Source organism: Peromyscus leucopus, chromosome 11, assembly GCF_004664715.2.
Source record: "Peromyscus leucopus breed LL Stock chromosome 11, UCI_PerLeu_2.1, whole genome shotgun sequence".
In the NCBI taxonomy this organism is placed as follows: Eukaryota; Metazoa; Chordata; class Mammalia; order Rodentia; family Cricetidae; genus Peromyscus; species Peromyscus leucopus.
Genome location: NC_051072.1, coordinates 21,244,487 through 21,258,563, shown reverse-complemented (window position 1 = coordinate 21,258,563; position 14,077 = coordinate 21,244,487).

Sequence of the window (14,077 nt, the reverse complement as noted above, 5' to 3'; positions counted from 1 at the left end):
AAATAATCACTCAGACGCTTATATCACTTATAAACTGTATGGCCATGGCAGGCTTCTTGCTAACTGTTCTTTTATCTTAAATTAACCCATTTTTATAAATCTATACCTAGCCACGTGTCTGGTGGCTTACCAGAGTCTTTACATGCTGCTTGTCCTGGCGGTGGCTGCAGTGTCTCTCCCCTCAGCCTTCCGCTTCCCAGAATTCTCCTCTCTCCTTGTCCCACCTACTTCCTGCCTGGCAACCTACTTCCTGCCTGGTCACTGACCATCAGTGTTTTATTTATATAGAGCAATATCCACAGCAAACCAAGCATTCTATATACAACAAATTATTACTAAAATGGAGGCATAAAGTCTTTCTCATAAATAAAAATTGAGGAATATATTACTGATTAACTAAAAGTCCTCAGGCTGGAAGCAAGTAACCCTGGACAGTCACCCAAATACAGACAAAAAAATGAAGAACATATGGTACAGGTATATTTATGTGACTGTATGTTAGGGTTTTATTGCCATGAAGAGAGACCATGACCATAGCAACTCTTATAAAAGATAATAATTAATTGGGACTGGCTTGCTGTTCAGAGGTTCAGTCCATTGGCAGAAAGCATGGCAGCATTCAGGCAGACATGGTGCTGGAGAGGTAGCTGAGAGTTCTAAATCTGGATCTGCAGGCAGCAGGAAGTAACAGTGACACAATGGCCAGGCTTGAGCTTCTGAGAACTCAAAGTCCACCCCCTAGTGACACAACTCCTCCAACAAAGCCACCCCAACTCCAACAAGCCACACCTCCTAATAGTGCTACTCGCTATGAGCCTAAGGGGGCCATTTTTATTTAAACCACCACACTATATAAAGGCATATGTATTCTCATAAAACTGAAGAGTACAAAATACGTAAAAGATATAAACATACATATAAAGATATATCGATCTGTGACAAAGAAAAGCAGTATATCTGCTAATAACTGCACAGAGGAGATTCCTGGAGACCCAAAGGCATATTGGGCTAAGGAAGAATTCCCAGTAATGATAGGAACCCATAGAAACACACGGATATGTGCATGAAAATAAGAATATTAACATCTAACAACCCATAAAAGTGCATTTGCTATTATTACTTTTCTAAAATTATTTAAATGACAATATTAGAAGGTTTAAAAAGACAAGATTTTATAAAGGAATAATGATAATGACTTGTTCAGGGTGTTTTCATGGGGGGACACTTAGAGATACAACACACACAGCAGTGATACCACAGAACAGACTACAAATAGTATCTCACAGTTTCATGCCTTACTAGAATTAAGCTAATATAAATACGATGCTGGTTCTGGTAAGTTACAATGCATTATTATGAGCCATAGAGCAAATATCAACAAACTAATTAAAACGTGGACAAATGTAAGAAACTGAACTACTGTACTAGAAATACCTTCTTTAATACAAAGGAAAAGTTGAACAAGAATATGGGCACCATTAAAGGCAAAAGAAACATGACAGAAACACAACCTTATCACTTATAACTAAATATGGAGGATTTTATAACATCAATTTTATAACATCTGTCAAAAGACAGATTTTGTCAGACTAGATTTTCAAAAATACCTGATCATATGCAACCTATTGCAACAAAGGGATAAAAATATACCATATGTGCTACAATCAGAAGAAAGGACCACACACCCGAGACAGTTTATCTCTGAATCAGTTATGTTCTTCGTATAGTTACAGATCCCATTGCTCATTCACTAATCTTTTTAATCCATTTATTCAGTCAGCTTTAACTGCTATCACTCAGCCAGCTCATGAGGACATCTAGACCAGTTCTACTATATGTAATAGCATGAGATTCTGAAACACATTTCCTCACATTAGGAACTATTTTTTTTTAGCCTGTTGTGACAATGCACCTGGATCTCAGAACTCAGAGGATCAAGGCAAGAAAACAGACAGTTCAAAGATGGCCTGGCTGTATAGCAAGACCTGCTCTGAGAAGACCAGAATAACAAAAATCAGTTTTATCAGTACTCTGATTAAATTTTTTTAGCAGCCTCCCTTGCTCACTCTGAAATTATCTTTATTGTTAGCAAACGTCTTGAAGGTGAGGAATCATAGAAGCTGGAAGAGAAGTTTCTCAATGATGGCAAAATCAAGATGGCATTGAAATGTATTCAGCACCAATACCAAAGTGCCGGGGTTGTGTGGTCATTGCCATCCCATCCCCATGGTGATGGAAATCAGTAGAGAAGCCTGCAGAGTACCGTGAAGCTGGTGGCAGGTGACAAATGGCTGTACCCTCTCTTTCCTCCTTTGTTGGCCCTCTAGCAGTTGTAAGGAGTGATTTAATCTGAAACAGAAACATTTGTTCCTTAAAGCGCTCATGCTTCCTCTTAGTCGTCAAAACATGTTGTGTAAAATTGGATTTCCTTGGGGAAACAATAATACAATTGAAAGGACAAACGAAGGCACCTTAAGGCTCTCATAGCAAGCGGTCAAATACCATTATTTGAAGCCTGAAGGCAGTATCAGTTTTTGCAGTAGAGTAATTTAGAAGAAATATCTTTCCTGCCACCATCTTTAGAACTGGAAAACAGCAGCTGTGGAGGAAAAACACGTCACTTTGAAAACTCTTCAGTAAGCTCTAGCTTTAGAGTTCAGTAGAAATAACTTTGGAAGTGGGCCTATGGAAAAGCCAATATCTCAGCTGATCTCGTCAAGGAGAAGGATTTATCAAATAAGTTGCTTGGCTAATTGATTTTAATCTTTTTAGCTCATTATATTGATTTTATACATTTAGGCTCCAAATACATTTACTCATGTATGTAACCATGGGTAATTTGTTGTCTTATCACCTATAATCAATCTGTCATTGATTTCAGGACATGAGTTGAATTGAAAAATGGGTATAAACATTAATTGTCCCAGCATGAGAGAAATGAGAGGATTGTGAAAGGTGTTTTATAGATGCTAATCAATTATGCAGGTCTGCAAATCAAGAAGGAAGTCATCACAGGAAACTCACCATGCTGCACCTTGACCTCAGACTTCCAGCCTGAGCTGTGGAAAATATATTTCTGTTGTCTATACCATCTATTCTATAGGATTTGTTTCAGGACAGCTCAAGTAGACTTAACAAAATTGTCAGAATGAATCCATGATAGCATTTGAGCTTTGGCTGGGAGATTTGAAGGAAGATCCAAGAGAGCAGAGATTTATTGAAAACTGGATATTTTCAGAAGGAGGAGACAGTTTTGTATTTTAGCAAATTTTGGAAAAGGGCATAAGAGGTAACTTATTCATAAGAAGCAGCAGTCAAGAGTAGTCAGGACAGATAAATGGTGGGCATTTTGTGGGTAACACAGACTTTGTAAAATTATGGTGTGGCTTTGTCTCTTCTCTCTTTGTTGTGGTCTAAGTACCTCATTTGATGTTTGTGTCATATGAGATTTTTTCTATTCAACAGTGAAATAGCATGGCCCATGTATGAGCCCTCAGCTAAATTTTTAATCACAGCAAAGTCTAGCTAAGTATGTGTCTCCCTTTCCTCCTTCCCCTCCCTCCTCTTCCTACTTCTTCTCCTCTTTTCTAACTAACTAGAAAAATATTTTCTAGATAATTTGGGATAATTATATTGAAAGAAAATGTATTTGAAGAATCCATCTACAATTTGTTTGTTATAATAATAGTATTTCCAATCTGAGTTCTGAAGTCTTTATTCATTCACAAGCAAGTATTGAATGCTTAAGATCATAGAAAGATAGTCTTAAATTTTTGTCATAAAAGAAAATTTAAACTAAGTGCCCTACTTATTTGATGTTGGTACCTTGCCCAGGAGGTACCCAGTTTGTGCTGAATTAGTTGTAGTTTAAAAAAAAACCCACCTGCCTACATCAGAAGGTATATTCTATAAGTCACGGAGTTGAGCTATATAGTTCCTTGGGTCTATTTTTTTATACATTGGCTCTGTTTGCAAATTTGGGGTACAAAGGAGCACAATTTAATGCTTTTAACAGAAAAGGTATTATAATTAAGGAAACGAAAGCCACACAGCTAATGTAAAGCAAGGTGTAATTTTTCTCCAAAAGCTACAATAGACAATCTCAAAAGCATTTATTTAAAAAAATTTTAAATAACACTGAAATAAAATGAAACATCTATTATTTCTGTCTGTTACTCAGCATCTTTCCTAGTTTCTTCTTGCAACTAGATTTTTCTGGTTTCCATTTTACTTATGACTCTGAAGCTGGATGACCATTTTGGCATACCCTGCTACCAGTCCCAGCAGAAACTAGCATTGCAATTTCACAGGGTATTTTTATCTTAAGACCTTATGAACATCTAGCTTAGATACTCAGCCTTGAGCCAGTTCAAATTTGGGGGTGAAGGAACCCAGTTAGATTAGGCCAGCCTGTGAAATTTTCCCCTCACCACAAATGTTCAGTCTATTCTAATTGTTCTGCTTCGTGTGTGTGTGTGTGTGTGTGTGTGTGTGTGTGTGTGTGTGTGTGTTTGTGTGTGTGTGCAAAAGGTAGAACTGAATTCATAACAATTCCCTAATTCCATGTTCAAATAAGAATTTAAATACTGGCCTACATTACAGCAAAGACTGTGAAAATATAATTTACAGAAAGGAAACTACAAATGGCTTCTGAATATTAAAAAAAAAAAAAAAGGACTGGGGATACAGCTCAGTCAATAGAGTGCTCGCCAGATACGTGCAATACCTGGTACTGAGAAAAAATCACTAAATGTAAGAAAAATGCTCAACTCATTCATAGATAACTAGATGATGTGATAATATCAATAGGTCTGGTGATAAACGTCAGTAAAGCTGTGAGGAAATAGCCTAGTGCATACATTACTCTAGGAAGTATGCTACAGTATAGGTTTTGCGCAGATCAGTTTGGCAATATATGTAAAACTGACATTTTCCTCTAGAGAAACTAAATAAAGATAGACTCGGAGTGAAAATTGTAAAAATAGCAAGAAAATGCTTCATGTACTGAAATATGAAAACTTGTAAAACTTATTCCTAAGTGAAAAGTCGCTCCATTTCCACAGCCCCCTCCCTCATAAAAACCAGCCTTTGCTACATTGACAGAAGAGGGCACCATTTAACTAAAAATTTTGTGAGCCACCATGAATAAACAAGTTGGAGTATAGGAAAGTGAATGTACCTATGTAAAAGGTATCATAAAATAACAAAACCAGAATCAAAATATTTCACCTAATAGAAATTTCTCCCTAGAAAGCGTCACAGAACAGAAAAAAAAGACATATAAATTTCCCCATACCTGACTTAGAATTCTTGAACAAGTGTTTGCAGATGTGAAAACATAAAAGATAAACAGAAGGCAGTGTCTCCCAGAGGAGAGTGACTGAACTCAGGAAAGAGACAAGGAAAGAGGGACGGTATCAGGGCAGGAAGAGTAGATTACCAAACTCCCAGAAGACAACAAATTCAAATGATAACATTATGGTATATCAAACCAGGAAAACAGAAAAGATTATGAAAAGGAACAAAGAACTCTGTCCAAAAGAACAGAGAGAAAATGATTGAAATAGAAGATAAGCATTAAAGGAAAACAAATCCCACACTAGAGTCCAAGGACATAGCTAATATTTAAACCATATTCAAAGGAAACTTCAGAAACAAAGACCTGACTCTACATACATAAAAGTTAGTGCATTTGGATAAATGGACCTGCAACAGTCAGATTAGAGAAATAGCCAAGGAGAAGCATAGATTTCAAAGTCTAGAAGGTAGTTTTTCTCAAAAATATCCAATGATTTACAAGAAAGTGAAAAAAATAGACTGGTGTGAAACTGCTTAAAATATATAAAATACAAATGAAAGAAAGCTAGGTAAAAATCATGAACTATAGATTTTTGTATCCAGATCTTAAAAGAATGGAAAAGGACTCTACTCGAGGATAGGCTTTGTTTAAATAAATACAGGACTTGAAAAACCTTACCAATGGGGCTAGTGATAAACATTCAATGTGGTTTATTGCTGTGAAATGATCCTTTTGTACACTGTGAAGATTTGTCTCTGTGATTGGTTTAATAAAGAAGCTGACTGGCCAGTAGCTGAACAGGATAAAGTTAGGCAGGAAATCCAGACTAGGAGAATGCTGGGAAGAAGAAGGGAAGAGACTGGAGTCACCAGCCAGATGCAGAGAGAGCAGGAGATGAACCTGCCATGCTAATAAAGGTATCACCATGTGGCAGAGCATAAATAAGAAATATGGGGTGACTTGAAATGTAAGAGCTAGTTAGTAATAAGCCTGAGCTATTAGTCGAGAATTTGTAATTAATATGAAGCCTCTTTGTGGTTATTTTGGAGCCGGCGGTCAGGACAGGAAAACTCTCCCTACAGTTTATTATATATATAAGACTAAAACAAATATGAGCACAAGGGTGAAAAACTAGAAACATTTTCTTGTTCTGACAGCATAGAGATGTTGTAAAATGGGAGAATAAATGAGAGGTGACGCTGGAAAGAGTAATAATGTTTACAACCGTAGTTTGTATGTCAGAGTAAAAGAATACCAGGCATGGTGCTTCACACCTGGCAATCCCAGCATCTGGGTGGATTTGAAGCTATCTTGAGCTGTATTGGAAGAACGTCCTTCAAAAATATAAACCACAGCAAGAGTACTGAGAACCGGAGACTAAGGGCTCAACCCTAAATCAGCCATCCTTAAAGTCTCCCAGCCCCCAACTGAAAGGACATTAAGAGCTGGAGGATGGGGAAGGGTGCTGTAAAATGCTGTCTTCTATACATGATGTGGTTATTGCCTTCATTAACTCAATGGCAGCCATGTTTACTTGGTCAACAGAATGCCAGCTGAAATTCCTGGATAGATGATGGAAGTGTTTTCCAGGCCCCCACCCTGAGGATGTGCCATAGCTGCTGGAGGAAGACGAGGCATTCTTCTCTGAGGGTGTTGCCACTGATAGTTAACATCCCATGCCTGCAGATATATGAGCAACACTAACTGGACTTAGCGGCTGATAAAAAGACACAGAGGGAAAATGAAGAAGAGACACTGAAGTTGGGAAGGGGGTGTGTTGGGGCTTTGTGAGGGTAGTAGAAGGAGAAATGGGGAGTGGAAATGGTCAAAATGTAGTCTGAACATTTTGAAAAATAAGGAAAAAGTATTCAGGAAAAATGGCTGATCCCAGGGATGGTACAGGTTCAAGCTGAGATTAGAACATCATTTGTGTGCATTGTAGGAAGAAAGGAAGGTATCAACTAATGACGGAGACATGAGGGAAATAAAACTCAATAATTACTATGAACAGCTCTCACCAGTCCAATTATATACACACAAGCATCAAAATAAATGATATATTAAAATCCATGAGGTTTTACTTACATAAACATAAATGCATAAAGGAACACTCTAATAGTACAAGTACTCCATACATATGAATGAAGTAAATATTAAAGCAACTCATTCCCACCATGGCAGTAAATGCTGCTGTCTAGCATTATTAATGGGGGTGTGAATTTGTGCGAAGATCAGAGGTCTGAAAATGCCCAAAATAAAACGTATTATAAATGAAATGAGTAGGCAGAAATACCTTTATGAGAAACAAAGTGTCTATGTAATCCCAAAGTATCTCCTCTTCATAGAACAATTAGTAATTCCAAAGGGAAAAGTGGTAGATCTAGAGTAGACAAACTCACAGACACCACCACAACCAAGTCATGAAAGCCAGTATTGCAATGTAACAGATATCATATGCTTCCTGACATCATGTTTCTTGAAGACACACATATGTCCTCTGTGATTTCTGCCAAGAGCAAAAATATGAATCTAATCTTGAGCAGGTATCAGATAAAACCAAGGACTGTAGTGTAAAATATCAAGGTTATTCAAGACTGAGATACTGTCCTAGAGTAGCCCAGACAAATTCAGTGTGTGATCCTGGGCTGAATCCTGGAGCAGAAAAAACTACTGCATCATGAGAGATATTATAGACAACTGGTAATAGGATGGTGGAATCCAGACAATATCATATCAGTGTTAGTTCCCTAATTTTAATAATTACTCTGAAGGAACATCAAAAACTGTCTTTGGTATTGACTGTTCATTGACTTACTTAGGATTAAACAGCCCATATTCTGGATGGATGGGAATAAAGGCAATGAGAAATCAGAGGTGAGTAATTAATAGTTCATCAATATGGGGCATATCCATGTGACATAGATGCAAAGAATTCTTTGTATTTCATCATTTCAAGCGTGAAAATTTTCCTAAATAGTTTAAAGTACATGTAAATCAAAATATCATTAATCTCAAAATCAAGATTCAAATATTCATTTTAGAGATTTGTCACATGCTACATGCTGGGAGGCGAGGCTGAAAGTTAGAACAAAGGAAGGCAAATTTCCTGTCACTTGTGGAACTTAGGTTTGGAATGAATGAGTATTATGTCAGATGAAAAATGTGCAAAGGAAATAAGTATTATAATTGTTATCACATTTATCGTTATAACAGAATTATGTGATAGCAACAGTCACAGGAGTGCCTGTGTAGAATTGGCCAGCCAAGATCTTCCTGAGACAGCGCTATTTGAGGAGGTACTTGAATAAATAAAAGTGCACCTTGGCCCAAAGATTACAGCAGGCGCTGGAATTTCTAATAGATGTCCAGATAAAGTAGATGTTTGGGTGCCAGTTTGTCTTCATGCCAACTTGACTCCAACTTAGAAAACTGTGAGTTAATGGAACACAACAGGTCTGGAGTGTAGTTAGAGTAATGGGGGGGATCTGTTATTTGCTACTGTGTAACTAAATTTCATATTATTCACATCAATGAAGCTCTCTGACTCTCAGTTTGATCCCCATAAAAAGTTATTATTAAACATTTATGCTCTAATAAGCATAAGATATCAATATTTATGGTTTTATAGTTATATAAGTGTTTAAGAATAAATATTCCCTTGTAATAAGCCATTGTAGGCTGCAAGCACTCTATGGGCTAAACCTTGTCTTGATTTTTTTTTAAATAAGAGTATTTCAAGATATCTTCAAAGAGAAACTCGTCAACGAGTTTCAGAAATCCCCACATTTTCATTTACTTGACAAGTGAAATGCTGTTTATTTACCATTATGAATGATGTATTGAAGTATTTGCACATTGCATGGTATCCAAATTTGCACGATTAACGCACAAAACTCTTCATGTCACGATAATTTATGTGGTGAGAATACTTTAACCCTTTGAACTATTTTCCCCATCTAAACAAAGTCATATTGTGTAACCAACATCTTACCTAATGGTCCAATAAGCTCCTGGGAATGATTGTTCTACTCTTTCTCCCTGTGAAGTCAGCTGTCCAATATACCAGTTACAAGGGGAATCTTGCAGTGCCTGTGACCAACTGCTTTCACTTAGTCTAATGCCCTGTAAATTCATCCTAGTTGCTACATGTCAAGATTTCCTCTCTTTGTGAGCATAAGTATTCAGCTGTGGCATATTTTTCTGTCTATTATAATTGCTCTATTATTCCCTATTTAAGTCGTTTATTCCTGAATAAAAACCAAACTCAGAGACTGACACCAATATGTCTTAGTCTCCATGGACCGGTTCAGAACCTATAATGAAGTATCCAGCAGGAAGTTAGCAGAGACAACCTCATGAGAAGACTTGAGTCAGGTGGATGATGCACTTCTAGAGGCATACCCCTGGAGCATTCCTTGTAGTGTTTTGGCTACAAGACTCTGCTTATCTCTATGTAGACTCTCTCTGTAGGAATGCTTGAGTGCATTCATGACAGTGGGCTTCTTTCAGAATGAGTGACTCTGAGAAGCAGAAGGGGATGTACTCCAAAAATCACTTCTTCAATGTCCTACTGATTTACACAAGTCATTCCATCCAGTGTGTGGAGGTGGGGACAGAATTGAACTCTGAGAAAGTATTTAATTGCAATGCTGACTACCAAATCCTCCATATTTTATTTGTGCAGGCAGCATGTGGTTTTTAACAAACTATTGTGTGTTCAATTTATAACTTGTGATTCATTTGTTTCCACTTGATAGAATTTGGTGTACCCGAGTAAACAGGCTTACCTGTACGTCTAGCACCTGGGAATTTATGAAATGAATAACTGAGCATTACCAGCACTGCATTTATATCCTCATTTGAAAATAAAAATATCTGCAGCTGTTTGTGATGGGTATTATATAAATGTTAAGAGAAGTTGTTCATGTCACCAATACCTGACAGTCTATAAGGAATTTAAGCTAGTGCTTCAGCAAAGAGAAATATAGGCTTACATACCATCACAAACACAGTGGTAAAGACTTTCATGATCCTCCATAGCTTACTCTCTTAATTCTCTACCTGGGAATAGCCTATTATGCCTATTAACAAAGGTAGATGATTTTTTAATGCATTCCACATTAGTTTAGTGTGGTCTCTCCCTCCACTAATAGGGTTGGTCTGAGGTTTACACTAGAAAAGTGCTGTGAATAGTAGGCAATGGATGAGTGTGTACTGTGTTTGCAACTTCCTTAAAGAAGGTTGCCTCAGTTTGGTGTTTAGGGTTTTGTTTGTTTGTGTGCTTGCTTGTTTTCTGGTAACTGTTACACAGATGGCTGGCTTATACAAATATCAAAATGTAGGAACATTGAGGCTTTTGATAACTTCAGACTGGAGTCCCAGCCAAGTAAGGACACTGGTAGTGAACTGAACCAGTATAATCCTTTTGTAATGGAGAGTCATGGCTTCCTCAGGGAGAATATGCTAAAATCTCCCCAAGGGCTATTAGTGACCACACTCTCCAAAGGAATCTGAGCTAGATGACGTTTCAGCTCCACTTCAACAGTAAATTCTTTGTTCCTTACTGAGAATCAGAGGTTTTGTGTGATCCAAGATTTTCTGACTTCGATGCTTCTATAAAGACTTTTTTCCTGGTAAGTATGCATAAGAGAATTGGTAATTTTTGGGAGAAGGAGAAGGAGACATACCTGGATGTATCTTGTGTAGTGTGGAGGTATCTGCTTCATATGGTAAGAATCTGCCTTCTTGCTCCATGGTAACCATCAACAGTATCACTTTTCTTGTTTTCATCACTATATAGAAATTGACATTACTAACCCCAGGCATCAATAAATGTTTAATAAATTGATGGCACCAAGTCTAAAAGCATTGGGATATGAAGAAATGTTCTGATACCCCTCATATTGGGAGTCATGTCACTCCAAGCCACTCACACCACCATAGCAAAGCCTTCGGGGGAAGGAGGCATTCTTACATTAGCAAACCCTCACCAATTCAGTTATACTTTATGCTTAGGATATTTTCCTGCAGAGCCCTAGGGATAACTCACCATGTCTCTTGGCTTGAGGATCTGGGAGCCAGCAAGAATATTTCCTTAGCAGCTGTGTTCTCCAGGGCAGCAGGTAGTGAAGTGCCTAAAAGGGATACAAATGAAACAGTATAGACTTGGAGAGTCTCAGAGCGGTGGCCACTGAGAAGCTAGTATGCAGGCTGTTAATACTAATTTGAAACACATGTTAATGTGTTGATTCATGTCAAAGATAAGTTTGCCTTTGTGAACAGCTCTTCTTTCCCAGTAAATAGGCTAAAAGGGATGAGTCGGAAAGGAACGGCTCCAGGGCTTGGGCACTTCTAAATGAAGGGGCCTATTTAGTTAATTATGGGGCCAACTTGTGAATGTGTTGCTGGAGCCTGGAAATGAATACAGCCCCTTGTGCGAAAGAACCAAGAGATGATGGTTTCAGACAGCCCGAGCCCTGTGTATGAAGAGCCCACACTTCCCTGGATAAGCTGCCCAACTGTTCCATCCATTTAATAATTAGAGAAGCCACATGTTGGTCAGGGCTGACAAGGAAAGTAAGGAGTAAGGGAGGCGTGTTTTTCTCATCCTTCCAACCAGGAATGTTGATGAGTATCTGTAGGTTCTGGGTTAGGAGCCAAACTCATGTTCCGAGGCATTGGAGAGTCCCACTCTATTATCTCTGGAATTACTTTATAACTCCTTATATAGCATTCTTACTCTGTTATGCGTAGAAATGTTTAAAAGAATTTTAAAAAATCAAATTTTGTATAGTAATTGATGTGTTGTAGAAAACAACATTCAGACACATGATGCAATGGATTAATGCCTGCTAGTGGGTCCTTCCTCCTTCTGTCCTTCCCTACTTTCTCTCACCTCCCTCCCTCCTTCCTCTTCTCCCTCCCTCTCCCTTCCTTCTTCCCTTCCTGCTTCAATTCCTTTCTTTCCTTCTTATTAATTCATTTATTTTTTTTCTCAATACTCTGTCATTTTGGAAACTGTAGCAACAGCACAAACTACATGACTTTTCATTTCTCACAGCTCTGGAGGCAGAAAAGTCCAAAATCAATATAGTGACAGCTTTAACATCTGGCAAGAACCCACGTTCAAGTTCACAGATAATGCCTTCTAGCTATGTCTTCACTTGGAGGGATAGGCAAGACTGCTCTTTGGGGGCCTCTTACAAAAGAGCACCATCCCATTCGTGACGCCTCTGCCCTCGTGACCTAATCACATCTCTACAGGCTCTGTTTCCAAGATGCTGATGGCAAGGTTTCAACAGATGGATTCAGAGAAATACAAACATTCAGACCATAGCAACTTATTAGGTGTGGCAGAAATCTTTATTGGTCCTACATTCAATTCCAACTCCTGTTGATTATTTCCTAAGGTCAAAAAATACAAACTGTGGAATCAGATTTAAGTCCCACTTGATGGGATAAAATTCTTCTCTGGCATCATTATCGAACCCATGGCTAAACAGGTCATGGGCCCTAGGGGAGAACTGTTACTGTTATTCTGCTAAATGGACAGTATTTAGTATTTAGTATAATAGTATTAAACTGATTAAATTGAAATCAAAGCACCTTGTATGGAACTCTCAAGGAAGGAATAAACAACATCTTAAAATATAAAGACTGTGAGTCAGCAGCATCTGCTACATTCCCAGCACTGCAGAACCTCCATGTCATCTATGTCAGTCACCCCCAAAAGAAATAACATTCCAGCAAAAGCAATCACTATACGTATTCATTCCTAGTTTCCTATTCCCTTACTCATCTCTAGTCCATGGCAGCCCCTAATATGCTTTCTGAAAATTGTATATAAACAGAATCATATAGCATGAGTCCTTTCTATTTATGGCTTTTTCCCTTAACTATAATACTTTGTAATTTTGTCTATGTTGTAATATGCTACAGTATCCATTCCTATTTATGGAGGAATATATATACATATATGTATGCATATATATACATATATATCATATATAATATAATATTCCATTTGTGCATAGATTATATTTTATCCATCCACTGATGAACACTAGATTCTTTCCACCTTAAACAGTGCAGCCATTAAAATTTGTACATGAATATTCACTTGTAAACTTGCTTTTATTTCCTTTGTATATTTATACACTAAGTGTACATGTACAGTCATGCAAAAACATTCACTTGTATGTGAATGTTTATAGCAGTTGCATATGCAATTGCCCAAACCTGGAAAAAATTCTATGTCCATACATGGATCAGTGTATTCAAATATGTGATATGCCCATATCATGGAACTGCAGAGTAATACAGACAACTTCAAAAATGCCACTGAAAAACCCAGAAAGAAGCCAAATATGACTTCATTTAAGTTCTAGGGAAAAGCAAGCCAGTTTATGGTAACCAAAGCATATCAGTTATTCTCTGTGGATACAGATTTGGGAATAAACAGAAAAATAATTGCAAAAGGGCATGAAGAAACATCAGGGGGTGGTGAAATAATGGCTTTTATACACGTACAAAGTTGTCAATGGCCATGATTGTGCACTTTATATGCAAAGGATTATATATGAATTATTCCCAGGAATGTGTCTGAAAGGTAAATCATACACCACCAGTGAACATGCCAAACTGGACAGGGAAAAGTCCATGAGACCTCAACCCTACACAAAGAACTACAGGCAACTGAGGAAATCTGGGAACAGGAGAGGTGGCCTTCCCTAGGATAAGCACATCAACTGGTTGTGCAGTACCAGTCAGCCCTGAAAA